The sequence below is a fragment of the Papio anubis genome, chromosome 2 (assembly GCF_008728515.1).
Source record: "Papio anubis isolate 15944 chromosome 2, Panubis1.0, whole genome shotgun sequence".
Classification (NCBI taxonomy): Eukaryota; Metazoa; Chordata; class Mammalia; order Primates; family Cercopithecidae; genus Papio; species Papio anubis.
In genome coordinates this window covers 34542511-34567324 of record NC_044977.1, presented here as the reverse complement: position 1 = coordinate 34567324, position 24814 = coordinate 34542511, and the positions used below count along the sequence as shown (strand labels likewise).

General features: G+C 35.0%; 1 protein-coding gene and 1 pseudogene across 26 annotated transcripts in view; one reads left to right on the top strand and one right to left on the bottom strand.

The window, feature by feature from the left end:
• Window positions 1-24814, top strand: part of ZBTB20 (zinc finger and BTB domain containing 20) — an 816756-nt gene that overhangs the window by 263758 nt on the left and 528184 nt on the right. For 3 of the 26 annotated variants that reach the window (XM_021932932.2, XM_021932916.2, XM_021932935.2), the window contains one exon: window positions 5269-5359. The exons of 21 other annotated variants lie outside the window; for them this stretch is intronic. The gene's annotated coding sequence lies outside the window, so the exon portion shown is untranslated. Of the gene's footprint in view, window positions 1-3958; window positions 5360-10137; window positions 13063-24814 lie in introns of those variants that run through there. 2 more of the 26 variants (XM_021932937.2, XM_021932940.2) reach the window with 2 other exon arrangements.
• The window catches only part of LOC108583999, an 80262-nt pseudogene that overhangs the window by 50877 nt on the left and 4571 nt on the right, over window positions 1-24814 (bottom strand).

Genomic DNA, 24814 nt, shown 5'->3' with positions numbered 1-24814 from the left:
GGTTTTGGGATATTACAAGTACATTTTCTTTAAGAATGCTCAATAAGCCAACACTTTGAATTTTAAACATAGATAATTAATAGAGTGATTATATGAATTAATCAGAACCAGTATTATAGGTCTCATCTACTGAACAGTTTCTCTAGCTTTCAGCCCTTTTGGTGCATTTCTGTTCTGGATAAAATATAATTGTATGCTCATAGGACAGAAAAATTTTACAAATGAGCTTAGGCTTCCTTGCCAGAAAAGAAAGGATGAAATATAAATGAAAATGAAAATTAAGTAATCCCTGAAATGTTAATATAGTTAAATGTAAAAATATGCCTTTGATAATACCAGACTGGGATTTGCACCCAAAACACATTAATTGAATTAACCTATTTTAGTTTGTCTTGTACCTGTTGCCGAAAATAACAAAGAGAAGAAACGATTCTTTTGTTAGATAGCAGATTTCTTTCTGGTGTGGATTACTCTTCTATCATGAGTAAGCGATTACAATTCAGTTGATCCCAGGCACTAGAGACAGAGCTCTGAACTAGAAGACCCAGAGGGAGACACTAAACAAATTAACAAATGCATAAATAAGATCCATTCAAGAAGTGGTAAGTGCTGCTCATGAAGCACAACTACAACAGAAAGGATAAAGAATGGCTGGTAATCCGGGGGCAGGGTGTAGGTGGCCTTTTTGAGGAAATAAAATTTGAATTCTAAGACTTGAATAACGTGAAGGAGCCATTCAAGGGAAGATCTCGCTTACAAGAAATGCAATCTCTAAATCATTACAGGTTATGCAGGGTTGTGCATCCAAGGGGGGTGTGTGTGTGGGTTAGAGTAACTGTGACAAGGGAGGAGTGTTCTGTCAACTATTAACAATGTACAGTTGGGAGGTCTGCTTCCTCAGGGGCAACCAGTTGATCCTCCTCTTTATCCTGGTATTAAATATAGCCATAGTAAGCATTTGGGAATGGATTAAAAATGCTTAACCATATCTCCTTAAACTTTGCCATATCCCATAAATTTTAACCATATCGCCTAAAATTTTGTTATTTCTGAAATCTGTACTAAGTTTGGCCACAAAGGGAGGAATTGAATTCATTGCTACTCTTAGCTCTCCCTGGCAATTTCATTGTCTGCTCTGGTACCAGGGTTTGTTAGAGAAGCTACAGGGATTTTTGAGTCATCATTTCTCCCTTTGGTAAATCACTGCTTCAAGTAGTAATATCAGCCCTTTTCCTCCTTTTCCGTATATCAAGACTGAAACTGAAAATGAAGGGTTAAACTGATTTCTTTTGATTAGTTTCATAGGAGCCCAAGATTTAACATAGAACTTTTTCGGAATATATAGTTATCTCTCCACTTGAGGTGAGCACGGGAAATCTATTTTTCTCATTTCTACTTTCATCTTGAAACCGAAATTTCACCAAAAGCTTCATTCAGAATTTTTTTATTCATAACTAAGCAAAGATGTATGGTAGTAAATCATTGAAACGGATTATCTTTGATTGAATTTTCCTGAGTTTAATGTGTCTAATCAACTTTTCATTCACCACATTATTTTCCCATTGCTTGATGTTGTACCAGATAATAGTATTACCATGACCCAGGCTGATATTATGTGAAAAAATGCACAAGGAATTACTCTGAACATTTGAAAAATACAGTCAGATAACAGTTTCAGAAATTGTTAGCTTTTTCGATGTGAGAGTCTAACTATTTTTCACTACAGATACTAAAAATTTATCAATATACTTTTTAGTAGGTTTTAGCCGCGTCCTAATTTACAAACGAAACTATTCTTGCCAGTTATACCCTTGAATCCTACCAAGGAAATTCCATGGTTCTATCCTTATCGCAATCGAACCCAGAAATGGAGAAATGGACTACTTGCTTTCTTAGAAATACCACAGTGCACACTTTCCTATATCTAACTGATATGACCATATAATTTGTCATCTCAATAATGATTGAGAGATTTTTGCTTTAAAACTATGTATCCAAATGATAGGAATATTAAGTCACAGTGGAAGAAGGCCGTTAATATACTGAAGCCTCAAGTATCACAAATTAAAAAAAAGATAGATATTACCATTTTAACTGTGAGCACGCACTATCAGGTTATCCAATATCAAAAAGATATTAAGAGTGCTTGTGGCAATATATACCTGAATTATAAATGAATTTTGATATTTTGACATTTTGTTTATATGAGAGCATATATCAAGGGTAGATTCAACAAATCAGCTTGGTGGCTGCAGCTTTAAGTTGGCAGTAAAGTATGTAAGTAATACATTTCTGATCAGTCTTGTTTGATAGTCTTGTTTTAACACCTTGATAGAACTAAACCATTGAGACCCAGAGGTACTAGTGCATGGGGATAGTCGTTAAGATAATATTTAGTTTATTCAATGAGCCAGAATGTTCAGTGTATATATTGTTTGCTTTTGTTATAAAGACATGGCTACAGTCTACATACAAAATACCAAGTAGAGATTTGTTTATTGTAGTAGGCATAGGTGCTCAAAATGGATATTTAAGTCTCAAACATATTTTTCCACCATTCTGTATTGGATTATTAACACACAAAATTATGTACTGTTAGAACTATAAGGTAACTTACAGATTATTCTTTGAACTAATTTAGTTATTATTTTATGGTGAGGAAATGGAAACCCAGTGAAGTTGAATGATTTACCGTGGGACTAGACAAGTAGAATGAGAAATTTAACAGTCCAGTACTCTTTATTTCCATGTATATACCTTTCACCATTTACCATTACACTGAACAATCTTTGTGCTATTTGTATTTTTAAAATGTAGTCACAGGGTCAAAAAAAAGTTTGAATGGTACACAAGGATATAAAATGAAAAGTATGTCTTTACCAACTGATAGTACTATTCACCAGAGATAAAAAGTTTCAACTGTATTTGTGTAGAGAAATATATCTATATACCTTTAATTTAAAAACAGAAAGGGAATCATACTGTTCAAATACATTTGTACTTTTTTCTTAATGCCATGTCTTAGAGATTTTATATATTCTAGATACATTGTTTATATTTTGGTATCTTTTCCACTTTTTAAACAGATACTTAATATTTCCATTTTATGGATGTCACAAAATGTATTTAACCACTGCCTATTTATGGAAATTTGGTTATTTACAGGTTCTTTGCTGTTTAAAAATATTATAAAACAGCTTTCTAAATATATCCTTGCTTTTATTTTAATATCCACATAGCATACTTTCTTAGATATGTTTATATAATTAAAATGTTGATGCCTGTTAAAAATTTGCCTTCAAAAACATGTTTCTGACACATACATGTAACAACATCATATGAGAATTCCTGCTTTCTCACAGCCTCATCAGTACTGGGCTGTAGCAAATTTTTCCTAATCAGAAAAGTGAAAATGTTATTTCACCATTGTTTTGATTTACATTTCTTTACTTATGAGTTAGAGTAAACAACATATTAAAATTTCACTGGCCATTTACGCTACTTTTACTTTTTTTGTGAATTGGCTGTAATACTTTTCTATATTTTTATACTGACTTTTAAAAATATTTTATTGGTTTGTATAGCCTCTGTATATTATGAAAAATAAATTTTCTGTAGTATGTGTTAAACATATTTCTTGGTTATTAATTTGCTTTTTGAGTTTTGTATATGTAGAAAATTGTTTTATGTAGTTTCACTTTTCAATCATTTCCAATTTTAGTATATGTGCTGCTGAAGCGACCACTCATTTTTCAATCATTTCCTTTATGGCTTAGAAAAATTCTTACACCCCAAAAATTACTCAGATTTTCTTCTAGCACATTTATGATTTAGCCTCTTAATATTTATATCTTCGATTCAACCAAAACTTATTTTTGAGAGTGAAAATAAAGTTTAATTTTATCACTTGAAATAAGAGCATCAATTTTTTAATTCTTTGAATTCTTGTGAATTTTAGATTTTTCTGAAACTTTGTGAACTTTTTAGGAAGGCAGCGATCATCACTAAAGTAAAAAGAAAGTGTATTAGACCGAGAAATGTAATTTAAAATTTGACATTTTTTATTACTTATCAATCCCTGATGTCTATTCTTGGTAATATAGGAAAATCCCAAGAAAACATCTTGTTTATAAAAATATATAATTATATTTTGCTAATTTAAGCAATGATTAAATCAGTGAAGCCATCATAGAATAAATCAAACCCCTAGTGAGATACTTTTAACAGCAAATCCAGTTCATATGGTAATATTAATTTTACTTACTTAGCAAAGCACTTACTTATCAGTAAGACCCTATGTCTGTACAAATGAAATCAAAATGTGAAAGTTGTAATTTAAGCGGGACACAATAGCTTAGTGATAAATAGATTTGTTTGTGCCTTGAAAAGTTCACTTCAAGTAATCATTGTTATTAAAAGTCAATTATTTCACATGGTTTTTGTAAGCATGAAAAGCAGATTGGAGACTCTTTCTAACGGTTGTGCTGACTGACATCTTTGTAAGATTTGTAAATAAGTGAAAGATCCATTGAGCTAGAAAAGTTGAATATTCAGCAATAAAAGAGCATTGTCCAGTTTAACATCTATTATATTTATATCTGTAGTTGACAAGGAGAGAAGTAAGTATAGGTGAAATGTGAAATATAACTGGAGAGAGGGATTAGGAAATGTCATTTAACTTTTTTCCTACTCTTCCTTTTATTTTTAATATAATATTTATATTTCCCTTCTAAAAGTAGTACACTATCAATGTAAAACTATTTGGAAAACACAAAAGGACAGAAAGCAGACAAGAAAATTGCCATTGATATTACTATTACCACTTAAAGAAAAAGTTATTAATATTTTGGTGTATATATGTATGTATGCATGTAACAACATAGGATTATGCAAGGTTATGATTCAGATTTTTCAACTAGCAATATATTATGAATATTTGTTTCTGTCAATATTTTTTGTGACATGACTTTTTTATTGATTATATAGTATTCCATACAATGGATGTATTATAATTTACCTAGCCAATCTCTTATTTTTGGACATGCTTCCAATTTTTCTCTAGTAAACATAAATTACGATGAATATTATTGTGACAATATTTTTTATAAACATCCCTGATTATGTCATCAGGTAAATACTTAAGTATAATAATTGAGTCAAAGAGATATGTATTTTAGAGGTTTTGATACATTTAGCTATACCATTTACACATTGCTGTGTCTGTCCCAGCAGTATCTGAAAGTATCTATTTGTTCATACCCTCATCAGTTCTTGGCATACAACTTTATATGGTTCAAAGAAAAACTCTCAGTGGTCTGGCAAGAATGAATACACAGAGGTGGGAAGAGGTCAAGCAGAGGTAAGTGATGTTTTTGTCTAAGAGATGTTGCAGGCTGCCTCAGGCTATGGAGAACAGCTTTCTCCAAAGCAAACTTGCATTTTCAAAGGCGGCCCAGACTCTGCGTGCTAACTTGGCACAGTTGAGATGTCCTTGTTTGCTTTAAGACAGTGGCCTGACCCTTCAATCACATTCAGTGATCAAGACCACTTACTCATACTAATCATTGCACACAGAAAATACATGAAAGATTTGTATTCATCACTCCATATATTTTGCCTCTCAAGTGTCATGAAACATTCAGGGTACATTAACTGGCAAATGCACACCTGGAGTATGTTACTTAGCTTTAGAAACTGCTAATTTTTAAAAAATCAAATATTTCATTTTGAGGAAAAAAATCAGTTTTGGATTTTGAGCATATATATCATCTTTCATTTTGGCCCAATTAACCCAGCAGGTGTGTGTAAATTAGGTCACTACTTTGTCACCGTGGTAACATGCATTGGGGAGGTGGATCTTAACCACCTCCAGCACAGGTGATGTTGGCTGAGTTGGTATTAAGAGGTGCTTTAGAAACAAACAAGGCAGAATTTAATATGTTAGAGTGTAGAAAATAGGTCTGATGTGGGATACCAACAGATAATTCTATCACACGAAAACAAGTACTATCTCAAATCTGTATAAACAAGAAAGATTAATGAGCCTTAGAAACAGGAATTGTGTTGTAAAACTTACTAACAGTCTCTGAAAGAACAGACACTACAGCACTCAGGAGGCAGTAGTCTCATTTCCTCATGGAGCAAGGGATTTGAAGGTCAGGGTCAGGTTCTCTGCAATTTAAGGCTGTTTTTAGAACTAAGCCATGGTTTTCGGAGGATCAACAACTTCCTAACTACTCGTTCTAGTGACTAGATTTTAGTCACTACTGAGGGTTTTTTTAAAGTGCAGTGTTGAATTATTTCTTTTAAGTGCTCTTTTGATCATTATTCATAATTGTTTATGGGTTAACAAGTTGGCAGAGTTGGTCTATGCCAGCACTCCAGCACTCATACGGTCCCGATAACTCAGGCTTCTTCTCACCAGGTGGAAAATCAGACATGCTTCAAGATCGCTAGTTGAGATTGTGCAATCTGTTTGGCTGCTAAAGGTTCCAAATTATGTGGGCATTCTGCAGCCCCACAGAGTGGTAGAATTTCTTCACTTATCACTGACAAGTTCACACTTCTTTGGGTCACTAAAATTGTAAATATGCATTATCAGATGCAGAAAATAGGCCAAATTAATAATGTCAATTATATGTCCAAGGAAATGCATCTCCCATGACCGTTTGCAGCACCCAGATATGGATGGTAATTCTATTGAGCCTTTGGTGCCAATTAGTACCTGGCTTTAAAATTTTCAGTTTGCCCTTATGTCCTGCTTTACGTTTGTATAACTTGTTATAATCTTGAAGCATTTTTGTATACCATATTTGTGTGATATTTTAGACATGGCATTTCAGAAACTTGAATGCACCTAGTGTTTATTTTCAGTTGGTTGTGACCGCAGCTTTATTAGTTATTTTGTGTGTTTTCAATAGTTAATATTTACAAAACGCTGAACAAACCTCTTCAAGATTGCTTTCCATAATCTCCTTTTCCATGTGTCAAGGATGAGAGCTACAGAGAGAAGAGTCATAGTGACTCACCCTGTGTCACAGAGTATGTGAATTTACTTTCAAAGGAGAGTCAAGGGTCCCTGGTTTTCAGTTCTTTTTTTTTTTTTTTTTTTAATTCTCCAAGAGTCATGCAGGTTTGGAGACTTACAAAGGGATAGCATTGCTGAGTGGAGAAACATTTGACTCAAGTACTCTTTTACCCCTAACATCTCTTACCATTTCCCTCCCTATATTCAAGTCTTCTTTTCCATCATCTCTCCAGTAGATGCTGAAAACCATTTCTTTTTGAAGAGCTGGTTCATATGATAAAGACCCAAAGTCTCAATAAAATCTATTAACCTGTTAAGGGTAAGTGTATGCATTGTTCACTGGAGAGCATGATGCCATATTCTACCCTGTCTGCTTGGGGACAAGGCCGATGGCAGCACAAATTAGCATCAGAACAGAGCTTTATCACAGTGGAATCTCAGGTTGTTTTAGGAATGAGACACAAAACAAAAATAGATAAAGGGATTAAATCTATCAAATATAATAGAGGAAATTGTAGTAGATTCAGGGAACTTGGACCCCTGAATTGTAGTAACCAAGCTGGAGAGGAAATGGACAGTTAAACAAAGTAGGGCTGTTTCTTTTTTTCGTTGTTTGATGAAATAATTTTTGCCCCTTTTAAATGGTATGTTAAAAGAGAGAGAGGGAGCCTGGTATATCTGAAACAAAGAGCTTACACAGTCACCAAGCTGGTTGGTTTTTATACCTTCCTTTACTGAGTATTGTCCTTCAGTACAATACAGAGCCATTTCTTTGTTCTCACAAGCTAGCAGTTAAATTGTATGTAAATGTATGCAAATTAGATGCTGTCTAATAAAGAGAGTCATTAGATGGAAGAAATATTTAGTTTAGAAAAAAAAAAAGCAGGTGTATTGTGTAAAAGAAAATGTAAGGCTACAAAAAAGCCCAAACTTCTGTGGACAGTTATAGAAAAAATTATTAAAATAGATTTTTAAAAGACTTACGTCTTCCTGACCTTTCCTTTGTGCTTATATATATGTATGTGTTTTAAAAATATTTACATATAAAACTAGGGGATTGGCTTCTTTCCCAGAATTACTGGAAGCACCTTCACCAGGAACATTTGGACTTGAATAATCTCCACAGCAGCATTTTCCTTCTTGAATTAAATGAATTGTAAAATGAATGATTTGCCCAAGAACACTGACTGCTTATTTGGGTTCCTTTCCCATAGGTTCATAGAGGCTTAGTGGCTCCGTGGTGTGCATCTTGCTATTTTAAGGTTTCCTTTCCACACTACTCCACTCCAGTCTCTCTAATATGAGCTTCTTAAAAGATACCTAGACTATAAGCTCCTTGAGAGGAACCAACAGTTCCTTTTAAACCTTATCAATGCTGTATTCAGTGTTTAGCACGATGCCTAGTGTTTACTAGCACTCATATCTATTTTTAATAAGTGAATGATTGGTTTTAATGGTTAAGTAGTTATGGGTATGTCAAACACCTTTCTATTCTTTAGCATATAGTTATTGAAACAATTTCTCAGGCTTGCATTTAACAATTATACGGTAAATGCCTGGTGAAAAAAATATTTTACCATCCAGTTTCCTTAAGTCAACTGTAACAAAGGTGTTGAGTGTTCAACACTATATTATTTATTGTGGTGGCTATTTCTGGGGCAAAGATGAATAGGCAGCATAGTTTCTCTTTAGGAGCAGCTAATCTACTAAAGGTATCAGATAAATATAAATATACACATATTTAATACATAGTACACTGTACTATGGAAGCATGAGATAAAATATTATGGAAGAATGAGAGAGAAAGAATTTCCAACCTATGAGTATCATACATGGTTTCTTGGAGGAAAGTGGAACTGAACTAAGCCTCGAAGTTGGTAAGGAACAGATGGTTGGCTATGGTGGGGTGGAGAAAAGCAGAGTTGCAGAATTCTCTATGTTGTAGTCCCAAATTAATAGTAATGTACTAGATTTTCTTCTACTGTCTTGTGAATTTCCAGCAACAGCTTGATTTTAACCTCCGCAGAAACACAAATGAGAGCTGTGATGGAAACAATAATTACTAGAGTCCAGTTTTAACTCCAAGTCAAAATTTTAGTCACATTCAGCCCTGAATAAGACATAAGGCAAAGCATGCAACAGGACTTCATAACTTTTTAATTGTAATGCATTATAAATATAATTTTTATTTTATCTTATTTTTTTAGAGATGGGGTGTTGCTCTGTTGCCCAGACAGGAGTATGGTGGCACCTTCTTAGCTTACTGCAACCTTGTACCGTTGGGCTCAAGCGATCCTTCTGCTGCAGCCTGCTGAGTATGAGGATGCAAAGGCATAAGAATGACACAATGGACTTTGGGGACTCAGGGGGAAAGGGTGTGAGGGATAAAAGACTACAAATTGTGTGCGGTGTATACTGCTCAAGTGATGGGTGCACCAAAATCTCACAAATCACCACTAAAGAACTTACTCATGTAACCAAACACCACCTGTTCCCCAATAACTTATGAGAATAAAAAATTTAAAAAACAAACAAACTACAGGTGCATGCCAACAAACCCCACTAATTTTTAAAAAATTTTTGTAGAGATGGGGAACTCATTATTTTGCCCAGGCTGGTCTTGAACTCCTGACCTCAAGTGATCTTCCTGCCTTGGCCTCCCAAAGTGCTGGGGTTACAGGTGTGAGCCACTGCACCGAGCCTAAAATTTATTATTCATAATGTATAATATTGTCCATGGTGTGAAATAAAATTTGGGGGATAGGAGATTTAGGGACCTAGAATGGAATACCTCATGTATGTAAAGTGTCTTACAGTTCACAAAGCACCTTCCTAAATTATTATTTTAATTACAACTATTGAGGTAGCAGAACTGGTGTTATTATTTTAATTTTGCAGATGAGGGAACTGAGGTTCCAAAAAGTGAAATCACTTAACCATTAAATGTCATAGCCAGGTTTTCCTGATAGGTTGTCCAGTTCTTTCCACGTGCCTCATTGTCACCCAGAAGCAACACAAGAGAGAGTTATATAGAACTATATACTATAGAGTTATAGTTCTATATATATACTTCTATATATAGTTATAATTCTATAGTATATAGTTCTATATAACTCTCTATATGCTTCTATAAGCATCATATATCTAGTTTTCTAATTTTATTCTAAATATTTTTTATTGATTTGGTTTTATATGCCAATTTTCTCCATTTTAACATGGGTAAAATATGTGAGACCCAAACTGAGGGAGATGTGTATGGGTAAGAAACTGATTATTTTGGTAACTGGTATGGATATGAAAACCATAATGAGTCTGTGGATTGCAAGTATTTTAATTTATTTTCTTGACTTTTGAGTTAAAGAAAAGATTTCAATGTGAAGGTGCAAAATATGCTGCACTGAACTAATCTTGGAGGTAACCAAAGGGCTGTGGGACTAACAGCTTTTGATATTACTTAGTGCTTATTATTGTTATTATTATTATTTCTTTTTAATTATGCAAAGTGCTAATCAGTTTGATTATGCACAGTGCTAATCAGGTTAATTATGCAAAGTGCTAATCAGTTCTTCTTGAAGCACATGAGGAGAGCAGAGGTGCTGGCGGTGAATGGCATAGCTAGATGGGGGTAGTCACGGCAGTCATTCCTTATTAAGATAGGAGTAGACAAGATAGCAAGGGGGATTTATCCATAAAAATAAATAGGAAAAGAAAGAGGACTGGGAGCACATGAAAGATTGTAGTTTGGGCAGGACATTGCTTACACATAGAAAGCTCTTCTCCCTTGTAGCATAGTTTGGTTGGATAGTCTCTGCTATATTTTGAAGGCACTCATTTGAAGCCAAAAAGACTGCAGAGGGAAAGAAACAGAGTATTGTATAGCTAGACAAGTTGTCAAAACAACTTATTGTAGTTGGCAAGCACCAATTCCTGGGAGGACAGTAAAGGAAGTAGAATCTAATAGACCTATACATGAAAAAGGACATCAATAAAGAGAATTGAAAAATTAAGGGAGTGCCATTCTGATAAAATAAACAAGGCCATCTCACTGCTGCATTGTTATTGGGACGGTCGTCTGTGTAGCCTGTTTCCTGAGGTGAACTGAGAGTTGGCTTCTTGGTGCTGGCAGTGGTCTCTATTGAGAGTGCTGATGACGAATATGACAATAAGGGTTTTATGTAATAGCTCCTAGTTGGATCAGCTTTGCTGCTGCTGAAATCAAAGTGAATTTTAATATTAACTTGCAGGTCTGTGCTTATTAAGCTGGGTGACTTCCTGTGAAGATGAGTTTATAGCAATATGTTCATATGTTTTTACAGAACAATCATGATGGTGCTCCCTTAAGAATGCCCTTTGTATTCTGTCCTCCTGTTCTATTCTGTGGTTTGATAAGCTATCAATGAAATGCTGTGGTACCTACTTGTTTGAATGTATTCAGAGAGCAGAAAGCATTTCAGGATTGCTTAGTGAATATTCATTTTTTAAAAAATGTTTTCAGTCCATGAGACTTTTCCTTTACTCAGGAGTTTAAGCAAATGTATATGTTATTTATAAAAGGGAGGGTCTGCTTCCCCCTATATAACCTGACAGAGTATTTATTTACCTTTTCTTTTTAAGCCTATGTCTAATCACAGCTCATCTTCACAAATGCCTGAAGTGATCTTGATTTCTGGAAATGTCCAAATAAAAATGGTAAGAGTGCTACAGAGGCAAAGGCATTGATGATACCTCCAGAATAGGGTGTATTCATGAGTTATTTGTCCAGGCAGTGTTGGTTCTTGGATAAAGACAGGCTTTCAGTTTTCATAATTTCTTTAACCTGGAACAATTTCATTTTAAAATATGAAGAGAATGACATAAATCTTTGGTTTCCAAGGAGAGTCTGGAAAGAAATAGATTGTTAGAGGACAGCGCCCACAAATTGAGAAAGCCTGTTGGGGGCCCTTTGGGAATTTGGCTGGAAAATTATGTTATAAGCAGTCCTTCTGCTCAGCTTCATGGGAACATGGTTTTAGAAATGAAATATTGCTTCTGTGTTCCCCACCCCCCAAAACTAAGATAAGGATGAAATATTCATATTGTCCTTTATTTTCAGAATCTTTTGAGTTATTTCTCAATATGTTTAAAAACTTCTCTTAATTCCTTAATGATTCTGCCCAAAGGGTACTTTGTAAATTCTATTCATTGATAGTATACTAAACTCTTAATTCCTGGTGAAGGCATTTGAAGACAAAGACCTTGCTACATAAAACATTTATAATGTCACTGGGATGTTTAAAGGAGAAAATCATGTGATCCAAATGGCAAATAAAAATAAATTTAGTAACATCTAACTAAATATGACCAGTTTTCCATTTAATTGCATGCTTGCACCCACTTTACACACATTTCCATATATGAACCCATTAATTCCTTCACTAAACTGTGTTATTTGAGCACCTATTTTTTTTAAGTGTTCACTATGTGCTAGTTATATAGTACCATAAACTCTCCTAGGTACTGAGATACTATTGACCAAAAAAGAGATAAGATACTGGCATCGTGGAGCTCACTGACACAGGACGACATGATAGTTTCTCATGATATTCAGCCTTAGAAACCAAGCTTTTGTATTTCATTTCTTCTCAGAACTTCTTTTAACAATCTATATGATTCAACTGCTGGGCCTCAGTGTCTTCAATTAGTCTCAAAATAAGAGGTAGGACTCGACGGTTCCCAAGGCACCTTCATGTCATTCATATTCGCTGTCCTAAAGTCGATTAGTTGATTAGACTATAAAGTGAAATTTATCCACTATTACCATATGAGCAGCCTTGGGATCATACAGAGTTTTGTGAGACTTTGATCTTTTAGGAAATAAGTAATTTCTAGCTAATTCTGTGGACACTGCCTCCTTGGATTTAGGCCAAAATTGAATGTAGAAAGGGCGGACTTTGAAATATTCCACAGTTTGAATTTTGGCACTTGCAGTTACTAGCTGAGCAAGTCATAACCAACCGCTTTGATCCTCTGATTCCTCTTAGTTTCTACTTCAAACAGTGAGTATGAGTATTTAATAAATACTCCATAGTCAGTCTTTTTTTTTTTTCCATTTCTGGCAACTGTAACCTTCGTGACTCTTGTTACCAAAAATGTCTTCAACTAATTCAACTTCCTTTCCTCAAACATCTTCTTTCTGCATTAAGTCAATACTTAGTTAACTCAGTATCTTCTCTCTCATTCGATCTTTACAGTTTTATTTCTTCCTGTTCTCTTTTGTATGTGCTTTTACTTCTCTACTCAACCTGAGTCAACTTTTGGTTACTTAAATTATTCATCATATGTAACATAATCTTGGTTACAACACAAAATGTGTGCAACTGTAATTCAAGTCAGTTAAATAGAAACATGTTTTCTACATCAGACCTGTACCGTAATTGTTTATATTTTTTACTTACTAGTGTACTGGAAACCTCTTGACTACAAGGGTTGTGGTTTTAATCCTTGTGTTCCCAGTATCTAGCATGGATTCTGCCAGTAAGCATCTCACAATCTAGCAAGGAGAAAGAATTTGAAAGCAGTAGGATATATGATCTCTCAGTGGAATTTTAAAGCAACAGGATATATGATCTGTTAGTAGGAAAGTGGAGATGTTGGAAAAGGCTCATGGAATAGATATTGGGAAGGCTTTATGGAGCAAATAATATTTGAGTTTGCTTGTTTAAAAAGGGTACTTATTTTTTTTTTCCTGGCAGGAAGTGAAAATAAACTCTAGGCAGAGAGAAGATCATGAAAAGACTCAGGCATACATAAAGTCGGGAGAAACTGGGACCAAGAGACAGACAGGAAGACAAGAAGGGAAGATTAGGAGCGTATTATGAAGGGCCTATGTGTTGTTTAGTCTTACATGAATAATCTTAGCTTTCTAAAGTAAGTATATATGGTTGTGGTATAGAGAGTATGGTGTTGCAATAATATGATCATTAGCTTTTTTTATGAAGAAGAAATAGACTTAACAACCAATAAATATAAGAAAAAAGACAATGAGAGATCATGTCAGAAAGAATGTCTGGATATGGGTTGCAACTCTACTCCACACTTGATTTGTGACCTTAAATAGTGAACTTCATCTTCCTAAACCACATATCTTTTAAGATTACTCGCTCACTGATTATTATTGAAGAGGACCCCTATTCCAGATGCTTTGGATCCCGGAGCTTGAGAATAATTGGTGTTTTTTAAGGAAAAAGGTACATTTTATACCAGTAGCACATTTAGCCTAAGCTGGTGTTAGGGCATTTGGGAAGATAAAAAGGAAGACATATAAGAACAATATTCTTCTGGCCAGAAAAAGGCAAAAGGGGCCTCTAAAAGTAAAAGTAGAGTTATAACTTAGACTATCTAAGAAGGCAGAGATACTGAAAGATGTATTTGGCAGAGCTCTGCATTTGGGGGTGAACATCAATCCATGGACCTAAAGAGATCATAGATTGCCCTGATTTGTCTACCCTGTATGTTGGAAGTTAACTCCTATGATGGGTAACTAACCAAAAAATTAAATGAAAGGGGAGATGGGGCAGGGGAGATAATAAGAGGGTATTTGCCAGTGGTTTACAAAGCTTTGAGGTGTACACGTCTGTGGTTGAGACAAGATTAATTTCATGTCAATAATCATAGCCTTCTCCTTTCTTTTATCACAGAAGAGACTTCTTCTTCTCATTCTCTTGCATTTCTTCTAAGAACTCTCTTCATGCCAGCTAGATGTCAAAACTTGGGTAGTGTGGAATCAGGGGAATGAAAAATAGAACTGGAAAAGTGATCATAGGGGAGGGGGACTCAAAAGTGACAAAATTTTACTTGGGTAAAAGCAAGGGGCTAGAGATAGAAGGAAAAATGAAGAGGGAGGAAAGAAAAGTACCCATAAGGGGTAGATGGGATGGAGAAAAGACTTAGAGGTGAAAGTAAGGGTAGAGAGAGATTTTTGATGCCCAGTGGTTGTCCATGTGGAGAATAAAGTGGCCAAGACTAAGAACAGAGATTTTCTCTCTTACTCTTCTTGATATTTTCTTGAGAAACTGAAAGAAAATCTGAATTTTTAATATATATTGGGGTGTGTGTGTGTGTGTGTCTGTCTGTCTGTCTGTCTGTCTGTCTGTTTCTGTTTGGCTGCTATTTCTTTGGATCAACTAGGGATTACCTGTGCTGCAACTTTGTTCGCACATTCCCACCACCATCACCAATACAACACAATGATGAAGCAAGGCTCAGAATTTTCAGTTCTTTATAGTCAGTAGACTTCTGTGATTAATGCTCCATTAATCACTTGTTCTTGGTATTAAGTATAACCCCATAAAATATGGGAGTGGAGGGAGAATGGCCAACTAGTATGTGATTCATACCAGACAACAGTCCTCTCAAGATGGCCCTAATTTCTTGTGCATTTCACCTACACGCTGATCTTAGTTCATGCGTTTTTACTTGTTAGGGGTCAGATGAACAAAGTAATTTCATATTAACTATGACAAATTTGTGCATAGGTGAGAGAAAAGATCTCTACTTTTCAGGCATTATTATTTTCTGGACTAATCTTTGGGTATTAGGTAGCCAATTAATCAAGATCCCCATAAGAAATGTTAGCAAGTAAGACAATATCCAGTAAAACACTATTAGCCAACATTGTTATTCAGGAATTAAAGTTCAGGTAGGATAGCTTTGGCATCATGAAATTATTCTCTGTGAGACTGACCTATCGCCAATGACATATATGTACATGCTTTAATTGATGTGTGGGAACTTTGTACCACCCTACTTCTGAGATTTCAAGGATGTGTGAAGATTTTGTGACAGTAATTACACACTTTTTATCAGATAGATTTTGTGTATCGTCACATGTCCATTTTAGAAATTTTGCTCTGTTTTTATTTTTGGCATTAAAAAAGGAATGCATACTTCATAAACTTACATTTCTGCTATTTGTTTGTAAGAAAGGAATTCCAAGTGGGTTATGTAACATTAAGCATATGGCTACACAAAGATTAGAAAAGCTGTGGCCATCAGGAATAAATATTGGTGATAGCACTGATGGGATTTCACACATATAGTTTATTGTGAGAAAATCAGAAAGACTTGCACAGAACTTAGATAAGGAAATAGGCTTGTTTTTTGGTGAAAATATAAAAGTAAAAATTTGTTATTAACATGGTAGGCTTTGAAATTTGGCTTTCTGTTTCTACTTAAGAGGAAACACCTTAAGTCTGATGAATTTTTTCCTATGGTATTTGACAGTACTTAATCTAGTATTACTAGATTAAACCCCTTAGTAATCACACATTTTAAATGAATAAAATATCTCTGAATAGCCAAATGTACCGCTGCTCCAGATTCTTCCATGATGTCAAAAACATAGAAGCAACAAATATAGACCTGACTTAGTAGTCAAGGAAAAATATGATGTGAAGGAGAATTAATAAAAGACTATTTTAATATTGGGAATGAAAAACTACCACAAAGCAGAACTTGGTTTGGGTTGAGTAGACTTAAAGCAAGATTTTGAGCTAGCTTCTAAGCAGTTTTGAGGATCGTTTTTTTTCTATCATGAATTTATGCTGTGTAACAAATGCAGAAATTGGAGAAATGTAAATCTATCATTTCTTTTGACATTTATGTAGCTTCAGTAACCTCCTAAGTTGTCATCATTAGAGATTTTTAGAACATGGACACCTCTAGAAAAAATGGGGAGGTGCCAGTAGCTCCTCAGAAGCAGCTTAGCTTCACGTTGAAGGAAGATTCATAAGGCCTTTATAGAGGAAAGATACTTGATCAGAACAAACATTCTTATCATATGGAACCTTTTTCCTGCAAAAAAATGACCGTTAGGGTAATTAAACTGGTTATTTGCAGCTTCTCTCCTTTCCCCTCTTCCCTCTTCCACCTGCACAGTATTATTATATTGAGTTGCCATGATAAGAGTAAAAAGTAATCAAACCAACCTATACACATTTTATTATGAACAAAAATACTTTGAAGGATTCTATTGATACAAGCTAATGCAAGATGATAAGTTTTTTATTCAAAAGTGTTTTGAATGTCCTCTTCCATTGATCATGTGCAACTGGTATAAACAAAGATCCTGTGTGTGGTAGAGAGCTTATATTTGCATTTCTTTGTATATTTAAGCATTTTTAGCAGACTTAAATTTCTGTTTATTGACAGTACTCCTTAGACATTTGTGCAATCATATGTATACATGAGCAGCAGACATTTGAGTAGGTAGTGAAGGTAAGTTCTATAGTCAGTGTAACTAGCAGATTATATAAATTAATTATATTAGTTTTGATGCTTTGAGTTAAATCAGCGTGCTACATGAACCTCCAATTACGCAGGACAATATACTGTGCTTAGAAGATATGAAGGGAGACTAAGCGTACAGAAAAGCTGTTGGTTTTGTTTGGGGAGTTCCTGGCTTTTTATCTGCTTGGGGAAGGAGCAGGTCTTATTGTCAGTTGCCAAGTGCTCTGATGCTGAGAAGTGTGTCAGCTGTGGTTACTTTAGGGATTTTGGCAATGATAAGCATTTTTCCTTGAGAAAAATCAGCATAGATACCACACATTGGAATTGGACAAATTGCTTTTATTTTCTATTTTCTTTAAAAATCAAATTGGCTTTTCCTTCTTGTCCCAGCTGTTGCAGCTTCCTTGTTTTTTAGCTTAGATTATGGGAGAAACACATGTTCCCTGAGATCCAGAGTAAAGCTCACTTATTTTCTTCCTGCACAAACTACGTGAAGTTACGATACTGGCCCCAAACCTAACTAAACAAAGTTATTCAGAAGAGATTTGACAGAGAGGGTGTCTACTAGGTGATGAGCTGGGATAATTGAATGAGCATTTCAAAGATATTAATGTAACTTGCATATATTAGCACACCTTAATTGCCATCTCCAGCATGTTTAGACCTGAAAACTTCAGGGACCTAACCTGTTCCATAGAGAAGTCTTTTTATCCCCCTATGGTTTATAGAAACAAAGTATATATGTAAGAGTTCGACTGGGGCTAGGTGTGGTGGCTCACGCCTATAATCCCAGCACTTTGAGAGGCTGAGGCAGGTGGATCACTTGAGGCCAGGAGTTTGAGACCAGCCTGGCCAACATTGTGAGACCCCATCTCTAATAAAAATACAGGCGTGGTGGCATGCATCTGTAACCCCAGCTACTCGGGAGGCTGAGTCATGAGAATCACTTGAATCTGGGAGGTGGACGTTGTAGTGAGACAAGATTGTGCCAGTGCACTCCAACCTGGGTGATAAGAGTTGAATTGGCTGAAGTAGTACAGAGTAAGGCACTAAACAAAATTGACCTTTTCTATAAATTCCTTCACTTTCCCCGTAACCTGTTACTTTTCAAAGGGAAAGATCACATCTATATTTCTAGTCAGCTTGCTACCATGGTAAGGAACCAAGATTCCCTTCCAGTTAGAGTAGCGGAAGATGAAAGTGGCTTTTCTTCTTGATATCTGGATCAACCTGGTTTTCCTACCATCTCTTATTTCACATAAACAAGATTATCATCTGACCTAGCTGCAGATTGTGTTTCAAAATTTGCCCCTACTGCTGCTCCTCTCTTAAGAGCCCAGTGCCCACAGAAAATTATCCTCCTCATCTGGACCTATCTTTGCTCTTACTGAAGGGGGCTTTTTCATCCTATGATTCTTTTTTTGTTGGCTTTTCTTGGGAAAGCAGTTTAAGAAACATTCATTAACTATTTCTGGGTGTCAGAAACTGTGTGCTACGTTTCCAGAGAAATGGAACTAATAAAACGTATACCTGTATAGAAGAGATGTTTTATAAGGAATTGACTCACATGGCTGTGGAGGCTCACAAGTCCCAAGATCTGCAGTCATCAAGGTGGAGGCCCCAGAGAGCCAATTCCATAGCCCCAGTATGAGTCCAAAGGCTTGAGACCTGGGAAAGCAAATGGTATAGTTCTCGTCTGAACTTCCTTAGGCCAGAGACCTGCAGAGAGCTGATGTTTCAGTTGAGTCTGAGGGCTGGAAAAAAAATAATAATGTTCCAGCTCAAAGGCTGTCAAGCAGGAGAAATTCCCTGTTACCTGTGGGAGAGTCAGACTTTTTGTTCTGTTCCAGCCTCTAACTGTTTGAAGGTGAGGGAGGCCAGTCTGCTTTACTCAGTTACTGATTTAAATGTTAATCTCATCCAGAAACATTCTCACCAACTTACACCAAATAATGTTTGACCAAATGTCTGAGCACCCTGTGGCTCAGTCAAATTGACCTATAAAATCAGCCATTACACCTGAATTACCTAATTTAATCCTGACCAAAATACAACCCCAAACCCCATGAAGTTGACACTATTGGTTATTATCACCAAATTTAATGACTAAAACTATGGTTTCTAGAGTGAGATTGCCCTTATTAGAATTCTGTCTTCACCCCTTACTATATAACAATAGGCAAATTACTTAACCTTAGTTTCTTCATCTTTAAATCTGGGATGATGACACTACATACTTTGTTGAGTTATTATGATAATTAAATGGAATAATGCATGTAAAACACTCAGCATCAATAACTGGAACATAACTTAGTACTCAGTGAAGGACAGCTATTATTTAAATACATTAGGAAATAAAGCTTCATAGTGGTTAAGATCTTTGCCCAAGACCACGTAGCTGGCAAGTGGTGAAACTGGGATTTGAACTTAAGCTGTTTGCCTCCAAAATTATGCATTTAATTCCTCTCTATTAATCTCAACACAGAAGTATAATAATATAGTGGTTAAGCCTCTGGAGTTGGACTCCTTGGTTCGAATCTTGGCTATCTCACTCACCAGAAGGCTTTAGGCAAGTTAGTTAACTTATCTGTACTTTAGTTTCTTCATCTCTAAAACAGAAATGAAATAGTATCTTTTCCGGAGTCACATAGAATCAGATCATTTCTAGGGATACTACCTTCATCCATGAATTTTAAATGATATAATTTAAGACACAAGATTTCTCCATTTTCCTTCAAATTATACTGATTGTTATTGATAAGGGTAAGATTTATGAAATCTAGCAAAGTACTAAAAATATGCTAACATATTAATAATGTTACAGATAGCATGGCTTTGCAACAAATTACTTCAGAAACTTTTTTGAGAGGGAGAATAAAAATGATAGTTTTGATTCAGAATAATTCTAAGTGTTTTCAAAATGAAGTTCAAATCAATGGATAGGAGGTGGAAGGAAGCCAAGAAGGAATCCATTACAAGGTGAAAGCCGTAAGTCCTCTTTTTGTGACTCTGTCTTGCCCATTTAATAGAAGTGATATGAGTAAGATCTGCCACCTAGGACCAAATATTTCTTTCTCTAGAATTAAGACAAGAAGACTCAGAATTTCAGAATACTGTATGTGGGTTCTCATCTGTCAACCAAAAGCAGCTGAAAAGGCGAGAGCCCTGGAGAACTGTTTCCTACATATGTATTTGTTTTTAGACAAATGTGTTTGTTTAAAATTCTAAAAACCATGGAAATGGATACCATGGAAATGCATAGTTGAGGGGTAGAAGCCCTAGAAGTGTTGACTCAATTCTTGATCCTTCTGTGTGATGGATTAAATGCCACATGCTTCAGTTTGCTGTGTGTGGGGTCTTCCAGCACTGTTTATAATAGATGGCAATCCTGTATGAAGGACATAAGAAACTTTCTGATTTGTTTTTCAAGAGATTAATGAGAAGTTGGTTGTCATCTGACTGTTGCTTATGGGAAGAAAACTCCAGAGAAAATCATAATGTATATATTACTCTTCCTTCCAAAAAAAATTCATATGAGGTTAAAATTAATATTAAGGGCAGCCGTAAAGGGGAAACATAAAATCCATATGCAGATTGAAGAAGTGTGGCAATGAAGGGGCAAAAGTTGGAGTTACCCTCTTGCCTCAAGTGTTTGGATAAATTGTAAGCCAATTGTATGTATATCAGTCTTAACACTTTTGTATACTTCACAATTTCTTTTAAAATTTAACTCCTGAAGTCATAGTTAGAAATTTCTCATCTTTACCAACTTCCTCCATGCATTACCTATCACCCATCTACCTCCTACAATTTGTTGTCCTCTCAAAGCAGGCAATATCTGTAGATAGTATTATATGAAAATGTTGGAATCCAATGAAAATTTTTATGGTAAGCATAGATGGAAATGTCCTCTTTGCTGTAAGATAATAGCTATTACTATTATCTTAAAGTAGCTATTACTTTAAGTATTTTTTCCTTTGAATAATGTTGTTCATGTCAATTGCAAAAAAAAAAAAAAATCCTTGTAATTATATGAAAATAAAAAGTAAAAAAAACTTAAGAAATAGGAGACCAGGAGGGAAAATATAATTGAGTCCAGAAACCATTTTTTTTTAACCTTGGCTAAATAAATAAGAAATGATAAGAGGTACAATACACTAAGAAATGAGAGATACTGAGGTTCAAGCAGACTGCTTTATTTAACTCCATTTAATTTTATTGGATTGAATTTGATGGAGACAATGTCAATGGACATACACATGGAGATTGGTAGTGGAATGCCTGGGGCTGTTTTATCATTGTCATGAACATGTACAAACAGAAAGGGAATGCTAAGTAATTCTGAATATACTAGTGATTTTTAGATAACAGATTTCAGTTTTACAAATTCACTGAGCCAGCAGGTGGAAGCAGATCTGTCACCTGTATCTAGTTCTTGATTTCAATATACTAGAAAAGCAAATACATCAATATCACATTTTTTTTTTCTTTTCTTCCTTTGCCAAGATGTATTTAGGATGTTTTCTCAGCATTACTGAACTCTCAGCTCTAAGATATGTTTCAGCTTCATTTTTAGGGGAAAAAGAAAATGTAAGTGGGCTGCTAGCAATGTTTAATTGCTTATAGCAATTAAACACCAAACTTAAGGTCCCTTGGCCTCTTTGGTTTTCTTATAGAGTGAAGTTTATGTACTATATCTGAAGAATTAGTTTACAAGCAGAAATATTTGTAAAAACTGCATTTTGTTTCCTGCAAGTGAAGCCAAAAGACATGATATTGTCTTCAAGTAACATAATCTCTCAGGCAGATTATCAGAGTAAAAGAAATTCAGATATGTATACTCCTCAACAAGCTGTACTTTGGTAAGTTATGTTTTGACAGAATTTGTTTGGTGGACAGAGGTAGCCCATGTTATTGTCCCACAGGGTAACCTCAGATGAGGTCATTAGCCCTGGAGGCAATGATTTTCACTTAGCCCATATGTGATAGAGTTGCAAACTCTTACCAAAGAGTTGATTAATTTCTAGATAATTTATCTTCTAATACTTTGTGTGCTTCTTTATTCTTTTTTGTTGGAGTGGCATTATTCTTGAACTTATCCATTAAGAGTTGTAACTAGGTTCCAATTTGAAGAAGCCCAGATGAAGCTTCAGATTGTGTTTGTATAGAACAAGTTAAGAATTGGCAACATGAATAACTAATGTAGATAACTCAGACATTTCAGAACTAATCATTTGACCTAAATTAATTTATTAGATATTGGTCAGATTCTCTAGGTGATTTTCAGATATCCCCTCCATTTTATGGATATATGTTATACTTAATCAGTATACTTACTTTTTGCTATAATTTCCTTCTGGCTCCTCAGAATAAAACCAAGTAGTTGAAGCCTTAGTAAATTAGGAGGATAACATGGTAAAAACAAACAGAAGTCACTAGATTACAGAAAAATCTTGCCTCATAGCTGCATTGTATGTGAAGATATTTTCCTCTTACACCCATAAAAAGTAATTTAAGTTCTGAAACAAGGACCTTGTCTTTATTCCTAGAACCTCTTCCAAGAGGTTCAGAACTGTGCCTGGCGCATAGTATGTATTCAATAAATAATTGTTGAATAAATGAACTTTATTGTAAAGAGGATCACTATTATCCTAGATTTAGTTATATATTCAGTCAAACAAAATCTCTTCCCTTCTCCTGTGCTTCCAAAAGAAAATGTTTAAAATGATGTCCCCAACTTACAAATAGGTTATATTTCAAAATTCAGACAGTTTAGTTTTCTGGAACCAAGAAAGCTTCCCTTATTTATACATTTATTGCAACAAATATCAACTCAACCCTCACTACTGTCCAGGTATGGTCTAGGCTCGGAGCATACAGTAGTGAATAAGACACAAAGTCCTTGTTCACATGGACTCGTACACTTTCCCTCCTAGAACTAGATCTCTTAGAACTGTGCCTGGCACAAGGTGCACACTCAATAATTGATAACTACTATTTTAAAAGAATAACCCTACTATTTTCAAGGATGTTTATTCAGAGTTTTGAACTGAGCTATCAGCTTACTTCATGTCCCAAAACAAAATTTTAATGGAAGCACTAGGTTAAAAACAAAACAAAACAAAACAAAAACAGATACCATTTTAGATATGTTCTTATCCTATTTTATTAATCTTCCCTGGGCATCCACTTTCAAAACAGAGGCATCTTACCACTTAAAAAAAAAAATTATTTGCCGTGTGGCCCTGGCAATTCATAGCTATGTGACTCTCACCTAAAAATAATGAAGATATGATAATATTCTAATTCACAAAGAGAACACAGCAGAACTTAGTAAATTAATGTTTGCACAGTGCTTAGAAATCTGAAGTTGTAATTGCTAAAAGAAATGTACAGAACTATTATTGCTACTAAAATTATGATAGACACTTTTTTCTACCAAAAAATACCTCAGTGAATTGATGTTTATATTTTTTAAGTTGTATGCCACATTAAAGAAAATGTTCTATGTGTATCTAAAGGAAAAACAAATAAAAATCATGTCCTTTTATTATTAGGTGGTATAAAATTGCAAGGGACTCACTATTTTGGGGAAAGTAAATAGTATTTAAGACCTTATGATTCACCAGTTTGGACAGATGGATGATTGCATCTTCTTACGTAAGTGACAGGTGGCAGCTCTAGTGAAATGGCTTCCAAAGTTCTTCTGATTTTTGCTTCTCTTTCTTATCTGTTCTTTGGCTTGGAGCAAAGTAGCAATGCACTCCAATTACAAGAGTAAGGAGAGTTTTGGATGGGTGAGGTTTCGTTTTTTGGGGGGTGTGTGTGTGTGTGTGTGTGTGTGTGTGTCTTGTCAGCATTTTGGTTAACTCCATGTATTCAGTAATCTAGCTAAATGGTAGGTAGTAAATGCCCTATAGCAACAGGCTGTGATTTCAAACCAGGTCTGAACACATTCTTCCTGGAATAGTTCTTCTTCCATATAGACTTCATTAATTGTCTGGAATGTGAAGGGTCATTGTAGGTGATACCTCCTCTTATCAGCAGAAAATAAAGTGAGGCTTAAACTGTACAATTTAAAGGAGAGTAAATTAATTTTAAGTTTTATTTATTTGACAAATATATAGTGAGCACCTACCATATATTAGGCACAGTACTGGATACTAGCGATAAACTAAGGAATAAGACAAAGTATTTGGTTCAGAGAAGTAAAATGTTATTAGAGGAGATAGATAATAAGCAGTACATAATTTTAGGAAAAAATAAATACTATGGAAAACAGTGAAATAGGTAAAGTTGGCAAGCTATTTCAGATGTGATGGTCAGTGTAAGTCTCCTGAAGAGTTGACATTTGAGGAGAAACCAGAATAAAGAGAGAAGCATGCTAAACCCTAGAGGAAGATCTTTCCTGTCATGGGTAACAAAAGGTCTTAAGGCCCTGAGGTGGGACTTGGCTTGGTGTGTACCAGCAAAGAAGTATTTAATGAGCTTTGAAAGTCTTTAAAATACTGAAGAACCAGA